The sequence below is a fragment of the Crassostrea angulata genome, chromosome 7 (assembly GCF_025612915.1).
Source record: "Crassostrea angulata isolate pt1a10 chromosome 7, ASM2561291v2, whole genome shotgun sequence".
In the NCBI taxonomy this organism is placed as follows: Eukaryota; Metazoa; Mollusca; class Bivalvia; order Ostreida; family Ostreidae; genus Magallana; species Magallana angulata.
The window spans coordinates 60590830-60610193 of record NC_069117.1 but is presented as its reverse complement, the minus strand read 5'-3'; positions in this window follow the sequence as shown (position 1 = coordinate 60610193).

Below are 19364 nucleotides of genomic sequence, written 5' to 3'. Positions count from 1 at the left end.
TAAAGGTGAAAGTAGAAGAAAACGAGGCATAAGATCTAGACGGAAGATAACTAGAAACACTAGACCGCCGAACTCTTGGAACACTTTTTTTTCGGTGTAACGAGAACAAAACAAGACCATCTGGATTTAAGCAGACCAAATCGTATCTGCTACTATTACCACAGAAACTACTATAGTTGTAACAAAGGAAAAAATGCAAATTAATGCAAAATGCAAATGCAAAACATGCAGCCTTGGGTACTATCAATTCAATCATCACAGTAAGTTCGGATACAGAGTGTTGTTGTTATTGGTGTGGTTGGTTTTGATGATTAAAAAGTTGAAGAGTTATGGGTGACATTTGGAAAGGGCAAGGATTTGCGATGGATACCAGTCCATGACATTGTTGGATCACTGGGTCCAAGATCAAAGCAATGTCATTCTTTCATACATTCACGGACTCGGATACAGAGTTCGCATTTTTTTGAGACAGGTAAAATGGCAGAATGGCAGGCTGAAATGTGTTTGAGAACGTAACAGACGTACTCAGATTCTTAAGTTCTCCTTGTGACAGTGTGACAGAACATATAATTAATAAACTAGAAGAATTTGTACACATCATGTACATTCGGTCTAGCACTTCCAATACAGTAAATGACACGCGCATTGGCCTCTTTGGTCGTAAGCAGCTTCCATGCAATGGCATCCCTCGATCCCTCAAGAGCTGCTCTTGTAGAGCATATTAAGAGATCTGTATTGCAAGCTGGACATACTATCACCGTGTGAAATGTTCCCCTTGGACATGACACATTTTCCCCTGTCACTGGCGTTGAGTGACTTTGATCTGGACACCCTTAATTGACTCACAGTTTATCTGAGTAATCCGTTAATTGAAGTAACTCTATTATTCTCTTTTGTTAAAAATGTTTTGTTATCTATATGTAATAATTATTTGGCAGTTGGAGAGCGACGGTCAAGGCAATCGTCCACCGACTCCCGATATCGCGGATTATTGAAATAAGTTGCGGAGTTTTGATAAATCTTGTAAAACGAATACCGACCGACTTGTGCATTTCCCATGGGTCACAATACATTGGGTCAGTTACTATGTGAGTAAAAAACCAGCACATCCCCTTTCAGATAGGGTTAGGATAAGATTGCGGTTTTTCGGTTTCACACGGGACATCCTTACCATCAATTGCGGCTTCATGTTAAAAACTACTGAAATGTTCATGTAATATAAGTTGTTCTGAGGAATGCAAATGTTTCAAGTCTGAATTATTTTGCACTGCTCCTTGTAGTGCAACTGCTTAGGCGATTAGATCATGTACATTCAAAAATGAGCTGCAGCATCTTTTTAAAGGTATGCGCAGAGTGTTCATATATGAAATGAACATCAAATTATATCATACAACAAATTCTTCTTCATAATTTCACAGAAAATAAAAACATTACCCAGAAATATTTAATATATCATGAAAACATTATGAAAAAGACGCCATTTTGAAATAAGAGGCGGCCAACTTGAAAATGACCAAAACTTGAATGGCCAACGATATTTTTTGATCAAGTAATGTTCAAGGAACCTTCATGCAAAATTTGTTTTTGCTGTATATTCCGATCATTTTTTCAGTTTTCGACATTCAGAATCCAACATCTGACAGTTTTTTGACTTGTTCTGCCTTCTCATAATTGTTTCTCCAGTTTGGTGCCATGTTGGTTTGCAGACGATATTTGATTACCAAATGGGAAAAACTAAAAAAAAAAAAAAAAATCGGCAAAGGCAGACAAAAAGTCGGAGAATCATCGAATGATTTTTTAGCTTTAGTAGAAAATAGGCTTTATTCCTTTTTAAAACCTATCTTACAGAAAACAATTATGTTACGGGGGCCATTTTGCGAACTCATTTAAGGCATGCGACTGTATATTCAAGTTTATAATGACTATTTTCATAAAACTTTACTATTTCTGAGAATGATGCACAATGAAAAATGCATGGAATCTAGACACTTTATTGTAATGAATATACCGGAATGTAGTAATCTTCTATATCAATGAATTCCGCTTGCATGCTTTATTCAAGATAAAGAATATAAAAGTAATGCAGAAAATGCATGTTCTCTAACTAATTAAACCATTTACAATTTCATGTGCCACACCTTTATGCAGGCAAGTATAAATCACACGATTTTTATTTTTATGTTTCCTTTCTGTTTCTTAGTATTATTTACACAATAGCAATTAGAACGTATAATTTCCTATATAAGTATTAATTTCAAATCGTTATTTCAAATAGCAGTAGCTGTTTAAGAAATATCAACCAATCTTTTCATCAAAATCTCCTAGCTGTAAAAATTTTTTTGAACTAGACAACTCATTCTGTTTATATAAAAAGCCAAAAAAATCTTTTAATGCTTTCTAAATAAAAACTTTTAAGAGACGTTCAAAGGGGCATGACTTTTTCATCTCTAATATTGATTACGTAGAGAAAGACTTAACATAGCATTGCTACAAAAAAAAAATTTAAAAAGGGGGGGGGGGCACAGAAAATTTTCAGCTCAAATTGCGATTATGCCTCTTTGAGATTATTTCAATATTAATATCATTTGATGTTTGGATGTTTTTGTTTTGTTTTGTTTTTTATGTTTTTTTTTTGGTAGAGTAAAATATTTTTTAAAAGAAGATACGCATTGATTAACTTAAACTTATTAACGATAACAAAAGATAAATAACTGATATATCATTTTCAAATGAATATTTTACAATTTAAAAATTGTTTTGTTTTCAAACTTAGCCATTCCTTCTGTACCTTAAGATTGCAAAGAAATGATGGCATAATCATCTTTTGAAAATGGGGAGGAATCAATTGAACAAATAGTAAATGAAACTTAATTAGATAATTTTTGTAAAAAAAAAAAAAAAAAAAAAAAAAGTCAAATATTCATAAGAGTCTGTTTATTTACTCAAGAGGAGTCAAGTACCCAAAGGTATTTATAACTGTAACAAAGAGTCGCATTTTTCAATGTTAGAACACACTCATTAGTGTTGAACATATTCTTGCTCAATATCGCATACTTCACTGTCACCCATTTTATAACTTTAAATTTTAACATAATAATTTTATTTTGTGTTTTATTTATTTGATTATGTTTAATACATTACGATGTTATAGCTGAAAAGCTTCAGTTTTAGGGTTTGGCATGTTTCCGTTGATCTTAAAAGGATTTACTGGTCGTTGTCAGTTTTTGAAAAAGGAAGTTAGTTTTATTTCTAATAACAATTTATTGAATTTACAAAGCACTATATTTAAATATTGTTGTGCTTTTAAATTTTAATCGATATTTAGATCAAAAACTGATACATTCAGTATATAAATCTAAAAATTTAGATTTCACAAACATTTTTCCTTAATTTTAAGATAAAAAAAAATCCTTTAATATACACTTGTTTACAACTTTTTGATAATTTACGTTTTCTTCCTTGATTTAAAGATCTTGGAATAAAGGGGATGGAGAGTCAAAAACATATTTTATCTATATCAATAAAGTGGTTTAAATTATCACAAGCGGTCATACTGTTTTGATAACAAACTGTATAATTAAGCTTTAACGCAGAAGTTAGAGAAATCGTATTTACTGGAGGCTGACATGATATAGAACTCTTTTGTATTAAAAACCCGAAAAAAGAAAAATAATTATTTTGACGTCACACCATCTAATCCGGTTTGGGTTGCATATACAATGTTAACAGTGCGGTGAAAAATAAAACCCGCTGATTTATTCCTTTCTGTTACTTAAGTAATCGACTGAACAAAATTGATAATGTTTAGGTCCTCACGTCAATCTAAAGAATAAATACATGGATGTATAACTATGTGCATTTTTATTATAAGTAAATGACAGTTGCTTTCATTCAAAGTCTATGACGTCAGTGTGACGTAGAAAAATGACGTAGAATTCCTAAAATAAGAAGAAATATTGCATTTTTCAACATATTTCTCGACTTTTCAATGCCTCCACATGCACCCACCATGATCATATGATAACAAATGCCTCGTTACCTTGGTACAAATACTAAGAAAAAATATCTTTTTTTTTGGTGGAGACGTGTGGAGGGTGTTAATTTCTAAGAAAAAGAACTGCGCAGTAGAGAGAATCTGCTAACACTGACTGAGTATTGGTGTTTTATTTCCACCAACAAACACCGAAATATCTTTCACAAATTAAAAAAAAAAGAATTATTCCTATGTAAGTGTATTATATGTATTATCTTTTCTTCTGTTCTTGATAAAATTAAACAAGTTGCAGTTTTAATCGAAATAAAGTTAGGCAATGTCAAACATGAAACACTGTTCGTGTATATACTGAGTGTGTAAATAAACTTGATCTTAGATAGTCAAATATCACGTCTCATATAATTATATTTATAGTACTGTACACGGTTAAATTATCATATCAAGTTGGTTTTATAAACAAAATCAAAGGCTGCATTATTCTCTCCGTCCATTTTTATGCTATGTACCAAAGTCTAAAAAAAGGGATGTTGCTAGATACGCTACATTCATGACAACAGCTGTTTCCGCTTTGTATCCGATGAAACTTAGCCTAGGATAATTCAACCCTGTTCCTCTACGTGCAAAGAAAATGATGCTATATGAAAATTAAACGACATAAAGGAAAAGGTATGTATATTTTTTCACGTATTCATCTTCGTTTAAAATAGATCACTGTTATTCAAATGCATTGCTATATATATAATTGGTGTCGGCTGCGTTAACTACAGTAACGTTACATGATGTTTACACATGTTTGCACATAAGGCTTATCAATCTATACATTAAGATTATTTAGGCAAAGAAACGGGAAACCTGGATCATAGTGCATTTCAAAATAAGTTTATATATACAAGCAGTGGCATACATGTACTATGTACGGAAATACTTTACAGCGGCTATAATAGTAATTTTTCTAATGGCGGATCCAGTGGTTTTAGCATAAAGCAGGCGCGTAGACATTCGCGTTGAAACAAAGAAACAGGAAAAGTCAGAGTCAGACCGAAATCAACAAAAAGATGTTGACATGTCATGTGATATTTTAGAGGGTGCATGCACAGGGGCTTGGTTATCGAATACTGGAGTTCTCTATTATTTGTTTTTGATTTAAAAAATTATCTTATATATATAAGTGTATTTCTATAGATTGCATCAAACACACTTCATGAAGTTTTTTGTGTAATACACAGAAATAAGATTACTAATTGTAATCATTTTTGTCATCGGGAACAAATATAAAGAACTCTATTATTCGACATCCTAACCCCTATGTGTGCATGCGCGGATCCAGACAATTTTCAGGGGGGGGGGGGGGAGGGAGAAATAAATGTGTTTGTTGGAGACAGGGGGTCCGAGCCTGTTTACGGTAAATTCGGATGGGGGTACTTATCCGTATAGTTGGGCAAATGGAAAGAGATACGAGCTTTCTGTAGGAAGTATTTATAGCGTTAAAGAGTTCAGATACACGAGCCCAAAAAAAACCCCTACGTATATACGTATTAATTGTAAACTTGATAAATATTGTTATAATAAGACTTACATTTCTCACTAAATTATGCAACAAATCTATTATTTTCATTAGGAAAAATTTGGTACTGGACAAAATATATAACAATTAACAAATCTCTTGGTTTTTTTTTTTAAAACTACGTATTTTAATTTATTTTGTTCATTTATTCGCTGGCTTGCACGTTAAATGCAAAATAAACTTCGAAATATTTGATGTTTAAAATATCGATTATATTTCTTGATACAAAGCTCTTTGTTTTAAGGAGTTTAATATGGCCTGAAAATAGCCTTGATTATCCAACTTCTTAAAATAATCTCTCATACAATCTCTCGATATAATCTCTCGAACGGCAACAGTGAACATACATATGGTCTTACATAATATAACGCATTCACAAATGCAAGGTAAAAAACGCTCAATGCATGATTTTGAGGGAGATATACAGATTTATTCCCCCAGTGAAAACATATTTTCCTAGACCAACGTCCAAGGTAAATATGGTTTTTCTGGGGGAATTAATCTTCATATCTCCCAAACGTTTATGCAATTAATTGTTTATTATAACTTAGGATATGTGATAATTTAGGTGGTATTTGTCAACTCCTGTAAAGCAAAAACGTATACTGATTGTTAACCGGTTTTTTTTCTATGTTAGCTTTCTAGTTTATAAGAGATTTTAAATGTTAGTAAAGGCTCTAATCCAATAAATTTTTAGAATTAATCATTTGAATTCTTGTATGTTGATATTTAATACGCATAAATTGATAGCAAGTTTTGCGTGGATTTTATGAATTTTAACAATTGTCTCTTTCTTATTTACAGAATGTCATCAGAGCAACGACGAAACTTTCCTTGCATCATATGCAGCAAAAGAACGAAACAACATGAGAGAAGGCCTCTATCTGGTGCAAACAACAAACACTTGAGGAAGTATATCGAGAAAACTTTCTTAGTTAACTGCAGAAAAAATGATGTACTGTGTGGTAGATGCAGACGAGAGTATTGCACAAATACCACACAGCAAAGGAATCATCAGGGAATGTCTGGACCGAAACCTGTTGTCCAAACCGAAGCAAAAGCATCAGTGGAATTTTCTCCCAAGAATATAACATTACCCCTCCCATCAATAGGAGGCAGTCACTCTACATATTGCGTTTGCAAAAAGCGGGGACCTAAGTTGATAGTTGTGTCTTCGAAAGCAAGGTTTAATTGTTTTTTGTACAAGAACGTGATCATTCCCTACGGATCAAGGTGCTGTCCAGTACATATTGCAGATGACATAATGACCGAGGAGGCAGTCAATGTGATGAACAACTTTAGGCAAAACACGAACTTCAATCGAACAGAAATTATGAATCTCCTCGGTAAAGTACGTGAGGCACTGCTGAAGAAAGATGAAAAGGGGATTAACTTTGATTCTACTTTCAGTGATACGGACATAAAGAATTTGACTGGTCTCAACAGAGCAGCATTTGAAAACTTGTTGACATATCTGTCGTCAATTCGTGACACACAGGTCCGAAGTGCGAGGACCTGTTTGGGAATTTACCTCACAAAATTGAAAACCGGTTTATCGAATAAAATATTAGCCACATTATTCCAAGTTTCTAGAGACTCTATCAGGCGTGCCATAAAATCGGTCAGAAAAAATTTACTACAAACATTTACGCCACATCATATCGGTTTCGAACATGTAACAAGAGAAGATCTCATTAGAAACCACACCGGGCCCGTCCCTTGGCTCAGACTCTGTTTGGTCAAGGTTTGAATCCGGCTATTCTCGTATTAGATGGAACATACATATATATTCAAAAAAGTTCTCAGTTTCGGTTCCAGCGACGTTCTTACAATTTGCACAAACACCGACCTCTGATCAAGATGATGGTGGTAGTGTCTACTTCTGGCTATTTTGTAAGCGTCATTGGACCATATCTATCTGACACCCAGAATAATGATGCAAAGATACTGAAACATATGTTTGCCCACGACAAAGAAGAAATAGTAAACTGGGTGAAGGACTGAGATGTTTTTCGTTGTTGACAGAGGGTTTAGGGATTCGGTAGATTTTCTTAGCGACATCGGCATAAAGACAGAAATGCCTGCCTTTTTGAAAAAAGGACAAAAACAGCTGGATACAGAACAAAGTAATACTTCGCGTCTTGTCACTAAAGTCAGATGGGTGGTTGAATCGGCCAACGCTAGACTTAAATCCTGGAAGTATTTTGACAGAGTTCTTCCAAACACTCTCATACCTTTTGTTGGCGAAGACATTTCGATAGCAGCGGCTCTATGTAACAAATACCTGCCAGCTCTAAGCACTGAAAAGGACAACGATGAAGCTATTGGTTGTAAAATGTTACATCTTTCAAGACTAAATAATGACCTGCAGATTCGAGTGGAAAGAGACAATCTCGACAAAATAAGAGGACACTGGCAGAAAATTGATGCAGCTGATATAAACTTTCCAGCAATGACAGAAGAGGAGATCAGAGGATTGGCAATCGGGGTGTATCAAGTAGGTCTTGCAAAGTCCTATGTACAAGAACATTTTAATGAAAACTCGGAATTTGAAGTCATGGTAAACCAACTCGATCCCAATTTGATATGCGCCAAACTTCAAAGTCGTCATATTTCGTCGAAATCCTACCTTCTCTGGATAGTGTTTGACGAGATCCAAGTCACTTCCTGGTATTGTAGATGTAGGACTGGATCGAGAGTTGTCGGGATGTGTGCGCATATCGCATCTGTACTTTGGTATCTGGCATATGCGCGACATCTTTCTCAACCATTTGCCCATATTACTGACTGGACCCAACATATGCAAGACGCAAAAGATTTGCCACAACCAGAGGAAATCGATGACAGTGACTCTAGTGATGACGGTTGTGTTGAAGAATAACATTTTCTGGATTTTTAAAATTCAGGCTACTTGCATAGCAATGAATAAAATAATAACCCTTAAAGAACACACCTGAATCATTGTGTGACTTTTAATTGTTATAAGCTGCTCAGTTTACTTTTATTTTCGGTTTCATGGTAATCAGTTAAACTTAGTGCATTAAGGTCAAGGAGTAGGACTAAGGGGTAGGTTGAGGTATTAACCACCCTTACTAATTTAATCTAATATTATTTTTTCAACAGGTTTGTATAATTTAAGCATTTAACATGTACATTCAGATATTTGATGTATCCGACATTAATTTAAATATCAACAGTGTTTCAGTTTTCCAGAAATTGACAATTTTTCAGTGAAGTATAAAACTTGCTCAAAAAATCTAAAAATTCCAAAAATGGGGGTGAAAAGCCTGTTTGTGTATTCTAATAGACCTGTTTGATTAATCCATGAACATTTTTTCAATTTTTATTGTGGGGCCAAATTTGGCTGTTATAGCCCCTAGCTCTTTTCCATGTCGGAAAAACGTCAGCACATATTTTCTGCGATACTTGTTAGCATCTGTTGACCTTTTTCCAAATATCAAGTAATGATTTGATTCTGATGCAATTTTGATAGAAAAAAACCCGGAATAGATTGTGTGACGTCATAGAGTAAAGTTCAATGGCAGCTCCAATGGTGGCGAGAAATTTAAATTAAGCGATCAATTTTCTTGAATTAATCATTGTTATTGGGATTTTAATGAAAATAGATACGATTTACAATTATAGTAGATGATTATGTATTGATTTATTGTCCAACATATTTTTAGTGTCCCCTTTGCCGCTTGTAGTCAAGTTTGCCTTATCTAAAGATTGACATTTTCATTTAAAGATTAAGAATCCTTTTAAACGAATATTTTAAAGGTAATCTATCATGTATAATATAAGTATGTCTAAAATAAAATAAACTGGGAATGGATACATTTTTGGATTAATACTAAAATACATAATTAAACATGCATTGCTACGCTTGAAACCCCTTATCGCTTTAAAAAAACTAACAAGTCTATTCGCCCATAATTGTAAGGTTTTTAATTTATTCCTCCATGTTCAATTAGCAATGTTTTAAAGAATATTATTTTCTTCATTTCAAAACATGAACCATATGGAAAAACAATAATGCAACTAAATATGATAAATGAAAATAAAATATATACGATCCATAACCATACTTAATCAATAATCTACCACATCCATATTCAATTTCAATTTTTATTGATAGATATTTTAAGAAAGATTTCTTCCTAATTTTTTTTAAACTCTTCAACATGGTTTTTCAACCAATGTTATGACCAGCAGAATTTTCCTAATTGAATAAGTCAGATATATATAATAACTTTCTTGATTGTAACATTTTTAAGCTGACGTAGGTATTCAAAAAATTTAAGAACATTAATATTAATAATTATTATAATTATTATAATTTTTAATAATTCTATCAATGTTTAAACGTTGTTCATTTTGAATATATCGGTAGGTCTTGTGCAGTTGATAAATTAGCAGTTGCGGACAAAACTGGCTTATATTTAATTGCATTAAATAATTTACTTTTCATTAGTAATTATTCTATTATTATTAAAATCTTATGTAAATCTCTTAATGTTTTTATAAATGCGTAGATCATATTCTGCATCACGTAAATGTTAAATTATTACATCTCATGAATGAAAGACACGTTACCAGAAAAACTGTCACAGTGCTTTTTCGGCTAAAAATTTAAGTCAGATTGAAAACGTAGGGTTGTTTGCCGAAGGCAATAAGTTTCATTCATAACAAACATTTTGTTGGCATTTATGATGCTTAAGGATGACGTTTACTCAGAATGAAAAAAAAACCACTGATGATAATGAAAAACCATCAATTGTATGTTATAAACCTTTGATTGTAGTGTTATTTTTCACTTTCATAAAAATAGGTCAATGACCTACTTTTCGAGTTAATGGTCATTGAATATTTTTTGAAAAATCACGAAAAATCCCATAAAATTTTGCACTACGATTGAAATTTTCTTCATTGTAAAAATATTACAAATAATAAAACACTTTTAATAACTAAAATACAGTTTATGAATGGTAGTGGCACTAAAAAGGTACAAAGCATTAAGATTTAAGCAACAATTTAAAAAAATATTCCAGTCCGAATTTCCTCTATCAGTTTTCAAATCCCTACCCATTTTCGATCCAATTTTACAAAAAAATGAATGATGTTAATACATAAACATTTACAGTATTGAACTACATATATTGCCCTTATTCTGTTGGCATAAAATTTATATGAGGTCAATGATCGAAATTTGGAGATATGGTGTCTTTTATCGTTTTTAAGCATTTTTCAATATTTTTGCAATTCGTGCCATACGATTATTCTAATGAATAAGTAAGGTAAAAACAACAGAAAATATGCAAAATTATATACACTAAAATATAAAATCTTAACTTTTAACATTAGAGTACTGCCAAAAATGTTTAAGCGGAAAACAAAATCTGCATAATTTAGTCCGAATTTCCTCTGTTTGGCTTAAAGTCTAATTTTGTTTGAGCCTAACTCCATAATAAAGGGAAAATATCGAATTTATTGTCAATAATAGTTCGTTCTATAAATACTTTTTCCGTTTAGAACAAATTTTACTCATTACATTGAACTTTATAACAATCCAAATTTGAGAACTCAAACCCTGAGTAAACAACACCCTTAAAGATTCTTTATTAAATTCAAATTTGTAAAATAGATATGCGTGCTCAGGTTCCAGTGTCATAGCAGCCGTTTGTAAGATAACATTGGATGCCATTGCATGTTTGTATGGTGCTTCACTAACGTTCACAGTTATCTTTAGAAGTTGCAATGTAGGCACCCATTTATTTTTTGTCTGTGTATATCATCGATGCAATTAAAAAAGAAACAAATGTGAAATAGAAAGTATTTATTATGACAAAATATTTTTTAAATCGAAAAACAATCACTGAGAAAGAAATGTTAAATTCAGATAAAATTATACCATGTTATCTATTGATCATTATAATAAAGTATTGTGAAATAGCAATGATACAGAATGAAATATATCTTTGCAACATTATGTGAAATTAAATATGCATTTTTGTAGAAATTATAAATTTGATTTTTAAAAATAATTTTGTTTACCAAAATATGTTTAGACAAAATAACAAACGCACGCTCTATATATAAAGTAATATGATATGAACGAAGAGAAATCAGCAGAAATGATATGCAAAAAAAAAAAATATACAAGTATAGCAATAAATCGATAACAAAAATAACAATAATAATATCAGTTATTGATATCAATAATAACAATGAAAACTTTAAGCAGACTAATTTGCCTTTTGAATAGGCCCATGACTACAAAACTTTTAAACATTTAAATATTATTCCAAAAGCCTTTTATTTCAAGTGCTTTTAAAAAATCTTTAAAGAAAAATACATATAGATAAACAAGTAAATAAATAAATAAAATTAAAAAAAAAGTGAGCCAAGTCAAGAAAAAAATGTTTCAGTTTTTGCAGTTATTCTTTTTTCCCCCAAAAATATAAATTCTCTGATGCTTCAAAAATCATGATTATTTTATTGCTTTTAGATGACTCCTGATACAAATTAGGCAAATGAATGTTTGATTATCATATTCTTTGAGAGTAAATCAGGAAATTCCATAGAATCAATGTATTTCGGATTGACGCCATCTTTTTCAATTTGAATCTTCGCTCTCGGTTACATTTACAAAAAAAACTGCAAAGTTGATATACAAAGCAAGGAAAATTAACATACTAGCCATTATATCAAGAGTCTTTGCAACGTCTTTCCAAGTGACGTTGGGTTCTCTTTCAGTACTTCGTGTTTTCTTTCTTCTTTCGATGAATTCCCTCATAAATCTTGGTACTTTTCTGCGCTTTTTTTGATGAGAAATGTAGCTATTTGCTACTACAAACAACACTATAACGATACTTATCACAAAATCAACTAACATTTTAGTGGTAAGAAATGATAATCTTGGTTTTGAAAACTCGGGCAATTGGCTTTGAATGATGGTGAAAAATACTACTACGGATAAAAGAACAGTCATGGAAAAACCAACTCTTTCGCCTGATTCCGAGGGCAAAAAGAAAACACATATCTGAATGAGATTTAAAAAAAAAACTGGCAGCACAATATTAGATAAGCAAGAGCTGTCTCGCCTTTTCATTTTCAGTTCAAGTTTCAAAACTTCACAACTCATACCACGAATCTGATACGTTTGAACATAATTACGTGTGCCGCTTAGTTCCCAGTGTCCATGGATTTCATACAAGTTCAAGAGAATGGTTGATGATGAATTATGGAGAAGTGTGTTTGAAGCAAATGATCCTTGAACATAAAATTCTATCGTACATTTCTGAGTATCAAAGGGGTATTTCGAAATATCGGCACTGCACGTTGTTTCAAAGTTGTCAGCCAGCAGGCATGTTACGTACCCATTGGACTGTATGGTACAGGCAATCCCATCTGAAAGAATTGGCGTTTGTTTTTCATATGGATTTAGCAAAAACAAATTCGGCGCCCATATATTGGAAACAAAAAGAGTTGTTTGATTCAGATCGCCATCATAGTCTGTTGGATCCCAAGTGAGACGAAAATCTGTCCATTCTATATAAAGAGATCCCACTACGCTTATCTTATTTTCTTTTTCCGAGAACTCTTTGAGTTTCTTCATGAAAAAGTCCATGCCGATTTGTATGGGTTCCGTTTCGTTTTTTTTATAAGGTCTAATCTTCCGATCATACTTAGTGGTTAGATTTGCATGAAGCTGTGTCTCCTGCTGTAAGGAGTATCCCTCAACGCCTCGCAGCAGACAGAAAGTCAGAACCAGATAAAGCGTCCTCATTGTTTTTCCGAAAGCCGTGATGTATTCACTGTAGGCGAGCTCCTCGTTTTATAAACAGTTGATATTACCATATAAGGAAACGAATGAAAACGAGTAAATATTTTTTAGCAAAACTCGCCCTTACTTCCTTCCTTCTTCTGTGACTTCTTTCTCAATGAGATATTTCTTTTGACCAATAGTCCTGTGAAGATTTATGATTGCATTATTGATATAATGGGGATTTTTTTTATTTTCATGTTCGAGTTCAAATAACAATAAATCAGGTGATGAATATATATATATTTTTTTGTCATTACGATCCATTATGTTTCTGATAGATTAAAAATTGTAGCTCCGTGAGGCTGTTTATCACATTTAACTGTCCTCATTATTCAATCAACTTCGCAAGTATTCTGTTACTAAGGCATAGGAATATTGAAGAAAACCCTAACAAAAGACTTGGTGCGATTTTCAATTAAATCAATGTGCATAAATTAAAATGAATTTTTTAAAGCTGTAAATCAAAATGTTATACAATCCAAATCCGGAAAATAAAAACAAACTGAACTTTTTTCTTGATTTTAAAAAATAAATTTTCCATTGTTAAGAAATAATTAAAGTAAAAATGCTTTATGCTCCCATTATTTGACGTTTATGCGCTACTAGTATCTTTCACAATTTAAACTCAAATACTAAAGTCATGACATAAGACATTAAAAAATTTAACGATAAGGTTTTACAATCAAGGTACAAATCTATATACAAATTTTACAAATGAGAAATCATTAGAACATTAATTTCAATTTCATAAAATTCAAATTATTAAAAATTATTTACTTATTTTGGCCCTCGGATAGATTAAAATCTTGAAGTTGTCGGAACAAATATTTATGCACATATAAATACTTTATAGTTTTACCTTTTATCAAAAATATATAAGTACTTGTGATTCCCCAAGTGAATATACGAAATAAACTAGGACGAAATGTCGTGGGAATGCATATCTATACTACTATATTAAAATCATAGACTCGAATTTTTGGGCTTTAATAACGAGAAAACGGAAGAGTATTGTGTTTTTTTTCATATATTTTAAACATCATTGGTACTTGAAGATTACCAATTTGTTTTTATTTTTCCTAAATCAAGCTTCGCAAACTAATAATCAACGAAAATTCCTTTTTAAAATCCGGTAATCATCTGGATTTTTTGGATTTTACAATCTTGCGCATGTGCATTACATTCAGGCTAAATCACGGGAGGCTCTTTCGTTTATGTGTCCACAATATCACATTTGTATGGATTATCTCAGAAACGATAATATAAATACGTGTAAATTTTCTTTGAAAATTTGATATATATTCTGTTCATCAAAGGAAATACTTGAGATAACTCCGACTCAGTGCATTTAATATTAAAAATTCCGAGAGTTCCGAATGTCAATTTGGAGTGTAAATTTGAAGCGAGTAAACATGGTAAAAAACGTTGGTGAAAAAGTGTTGAATTCTTCATTAATATGAATAAAATTTTTATGGTTTGTTATGAATAATTTTACTGTTATTTTTAATGTAGCTTCACTTATTTTCTCCAAAATCCTTTTGGAGCGATTCTGCAATTGTTTTGCTAAATTACGGGTATATGGGAGCCATATCATACATGTATGCAATGTCAACCCATGCACGTACATTATGTACAGGTCAAAGTCTAGTTTCCAGAAAAATTCACGAATTCTTGTGAGTGTTTTGGATATTTGGATAGGTCCGCATAAAATCACCATTGCCAAATTTACTTATCTTGTCTGGACTATGTTTTTTTTTCAAAACCGTGTTTGGATAACGTCAATATATCGTGTATAAATAACAACGTTAAATACATTGTAAATAAATCGGATAACGATAAGTTTTATAAATCATACTCTAAATGCAAATAACATTTAAACTATCAAAATGTATGTGTATTAGAAATGTTAAACATGAAAGGAATATTACTATAGTAACTACTAGTATATATCGGAAAATTTATAACATGTACGATCTACTTCCGCGTCTTCGTAACCTAGAGACTATAAACATTATACCGACTGAAGAGCTGGCACAGATGTTTGAACAAGTAATACCGGGTATAATTCTACAAGGAGGGTTTTACATCAATAAATATGTAAACAATGAGCTGTTTGTCGTGATTTTCTGAAATCAAGTAAGTGGAGCCAGAGAAAAACGTGAAATAACATGAAACTTACGTTATAAGCTATCACTTCCAAATTCCACCTGTACATTCAGGTGCCAAAAGTATGTGATTTTTTTTCCACAATATATTTCATGGAAAACCAACATTTTAAAAGAATCGTTAAAATTACCCCTTGATCTATTTCGACAAGACTTGGATTGATAAATTCAGAATTTCTCTTGCTTTTTTGACATCAAAGGAACATGTGCAGTATTATGCATTTTTTGCCCAAAAATCAAAGTTTTATAGAAATGTTTTTAAAAAAGGTGATAGATAAAGTCTTATTGAAAATAAGGGTGTAAAAGGTTATCACCACTGTGACTTCATAATGTAGAAATGACGTCATGAAGATTGCCTTATTTGGATAAATTGATGTTAAGTAGCAACATATTGGTGTTTTTTGATAGTTTTTCGACTGGGAAACATCGAGCGCAGGCTTGCTCAAGTACCATGTTTTAGTATAATGTGTATTACTATCTGAAGAAAAACATATGTTAAAATCGTACTTCAGCAACCCTGCGCTCTATACTTCCGAATGCAAAATATATGTTTGCAAATGTGCGGGAATTTGGTCATTTAGGTGACGTCATAGATAAACAGCGAATGAGCAATGATAACTAAAATCAAGATAAAAGTGATAGGCATCCTCTGTACAATGATTAATGAAGATATACTTTTACACTATACTATTTAAAAATTGGTTGAAATCGGGGGCAGATATTTTACTGTACCGCACATAGTCCTTTAAATATTTTTTCAACCTTCAGTTCTTGAGATTTGGTATTCATATTTCAAAGTATGACTTTCCGGCTCGCATTTTGCAAAAGATATATAGCAGAGCACTTAAAAAATATTTTTCTTTTGTCTTTGAAATGTCAATTTTTATAAATTAGAAATATTTCAATGTATGTCAAAAATTGCAAATTGTATCTATATTTATTCAAGGTAAATTTCTTCAAATTCTGACAAAAAATAACAATAAAAACCTTTTTAAACATGTCTTGTTTTCAATGAAATCTATAGGAAAAGAAGAAAATTTGACATACTTCTGGCACGTAAGTTAAATTTATATTAAAACACACACACACACACACACACACACACACACACACACACACACACACACACACACACACACACACACACACACACACACACACACACACACACACACACACACACACACACACACACATGAATCATGTAACAGACGACTCTTATGACATGCATGTACCTGCAAAGAACAAGACACGGTATTTGGTGAACAATATGAATTTAAAAAAACGAATGCAGAAAATTATACGCTTTTATTTATTGTTATCGACTTTAACTACGCTGTCGACGCTGAATGAGAAGCTGATTAGCAGAATGCATTAATTGATAAAATATGATTTGTTAGTACTTAATATTGTTCCACTTATTCTTACAGTAAATCATACATACATTACAACTTACGAAACACGATGCAACACGGTTCAACAACGTGTAACACCCGGTATATATGTGTGAAAAATGGAGAATTCAAGAATAAGACTTTTTTGTTTTTTAAGTTAGTTTTAACAAATTTAAATACTTAATTATTTACTTAAGAGAAACTTAAGGAAAACAAACAGAAAACAACAACAACAAATTACAATACAAACAACGATTAGACCTATGCGATTGTTCCGGTGGATTTCTGTTGAGATAAAGACCGAAAAAAAAATTGATAGGCTTGATTAAATGTAAACAGACGACTCTTATGACATGCATGTACCTGCAAAGAACAAGACACGGTATTTGGTGAACAATATGAGTTTAAAAAAACGAATGCGGAAAATTATACGCTTTTATTTATTGTTATCGACTTTAACAACGCTATCGACGCTGAGTGAGAAGCTGATTAGCAGAATGCATTAATTGATAAAATATGATTTGTTAGTACTTAATATTGTTCCACTTATTCTTACAGTAAATCATACATACATTACAACTTACGAAACACGATGCAACACGGTTCAACAACGTGTAACACCCGGTATATATGTGTGAAAAATGGAGGGTTCAAGAATAAGACTTTTTTGTTTTTTAAGTTAATTTTAACAAATTTAAATATTTAATTATTTACTTAAGAGAAACTTAAGGAAAACAAACAGAAAACAACAACAACAAATTACAATACAAACAACGTTTAGACCTATGCGATTGTTCCGGTGGATTTCTGTTGAGATAAAGACCGAAAAAAAAATTGATAGGCTTGATTAAATGTAAACAGACGACTCTTATGACATGCATGTACCTGCAAAGAACAAGACACGGTATTTGGTGAACAATATGAATTTAAAAAAACGAATGCGGAAAATTATACGCTTTTATTTATTGTTATCGACTTTAACTACGCTATCGACGCTGAGTGAGAAGCTGATTAGCAGAATGCATTAATTGATAAAATATGATTTGTTAGTACTTAATATTGTTCCACTTATTCTTACAGTAAATCATACATACATTACAACTTACGAAACACGATGCAACACGGTTCAACAACGTGTAACACCCGGTATATATGTGTGAAAAATGGAGGGTTCAAGAATAAGACTTTTTTGTTTTTTAAGTAAATTTTAACAAATTTAAATATTTAATTATTTACTTAAGAGAAACTTAAGGAAAACAAACAGAAAACAACAACAACAAATTACAATACAAACAACGTTTAGACCTATGCGATTGTTCCGGTGGATTTCTGTTGAGATAAAGACCGAAAAAAAAATTGATAGGCTTGATTAAATGTAAACAGACGACTCTTATGACATGCATGTACCTGCAAAGAACAAGACACGGTATTTGGTGAACAATATGAATTTAAAAAAACGAATGCGGAAAATTATACGCTTTTATTTATTGTTATCGACTTTAACTACGCTATCGACGCTGAGTGAGAAGCTGATTAACAGAATGCATTAATTGATAAAATATGATTTGTTAGTACTTAATATTGTTCCACTTATTCTTACAGTAAATCATACATACATTACAACTTACGAAACACGATGCAACACGGTTCAACAACGTGTAACACCCGGTATATATGTGTGAAAAATGGAGGGTTCAAGAATAAGACTTTTTTGTTTTTTTAGTTAATTTAAACAAATTTAAATATTTAATTATTTTCTTAAGAGAAACTTAAGGAAAACAAACAGAAAACAACAACAACAAATTACAATACAAACAACGTTTAGACCTATGCGATTGTTCCGGTGGATTTCTGTTTAGATAAAGACCGAAAAACTGTAACTGTAATATCTGATCGTTTTTGTAGTAGTTTGATCAATTTAAATAGCACGTGGAATGATAACGGTAGAACATACATTGTCTTCCGTTAACTTTCCTCACTAATTCTATTCAACGAAATCAAATCCAAAGGGCTGGTGAAAAAAATTGTACTTTCTCAAAAAGAATATGATGTACATTTAGTAATTTTAACTTTTTTATAATACTGTTTTACATGTTTGTGATGTACATGCACATGACACAGTATAAGAACGGAAGCAAGAGAACAATTAGCGATGCGTACAGTATTTTGATCGTATATGAGGAATAAGTCAATATCTAATATATGGATGGACAGTATTTCGATTTTGATACAGTAGTAAACTAGAATACGTTTATACTCGTCATATCAATCATAAATCTTAAAATTCTCTTGGTGAAATATGTTATTGGATCAAAACTGCAAATATTCAATAAGAAAGTGTTTTTCATTTCTTTGACCAAAAAATTATGTTTTGTTGAGGAAATGTTTCCCCAATATGATATCAGACCACAAAAAAACT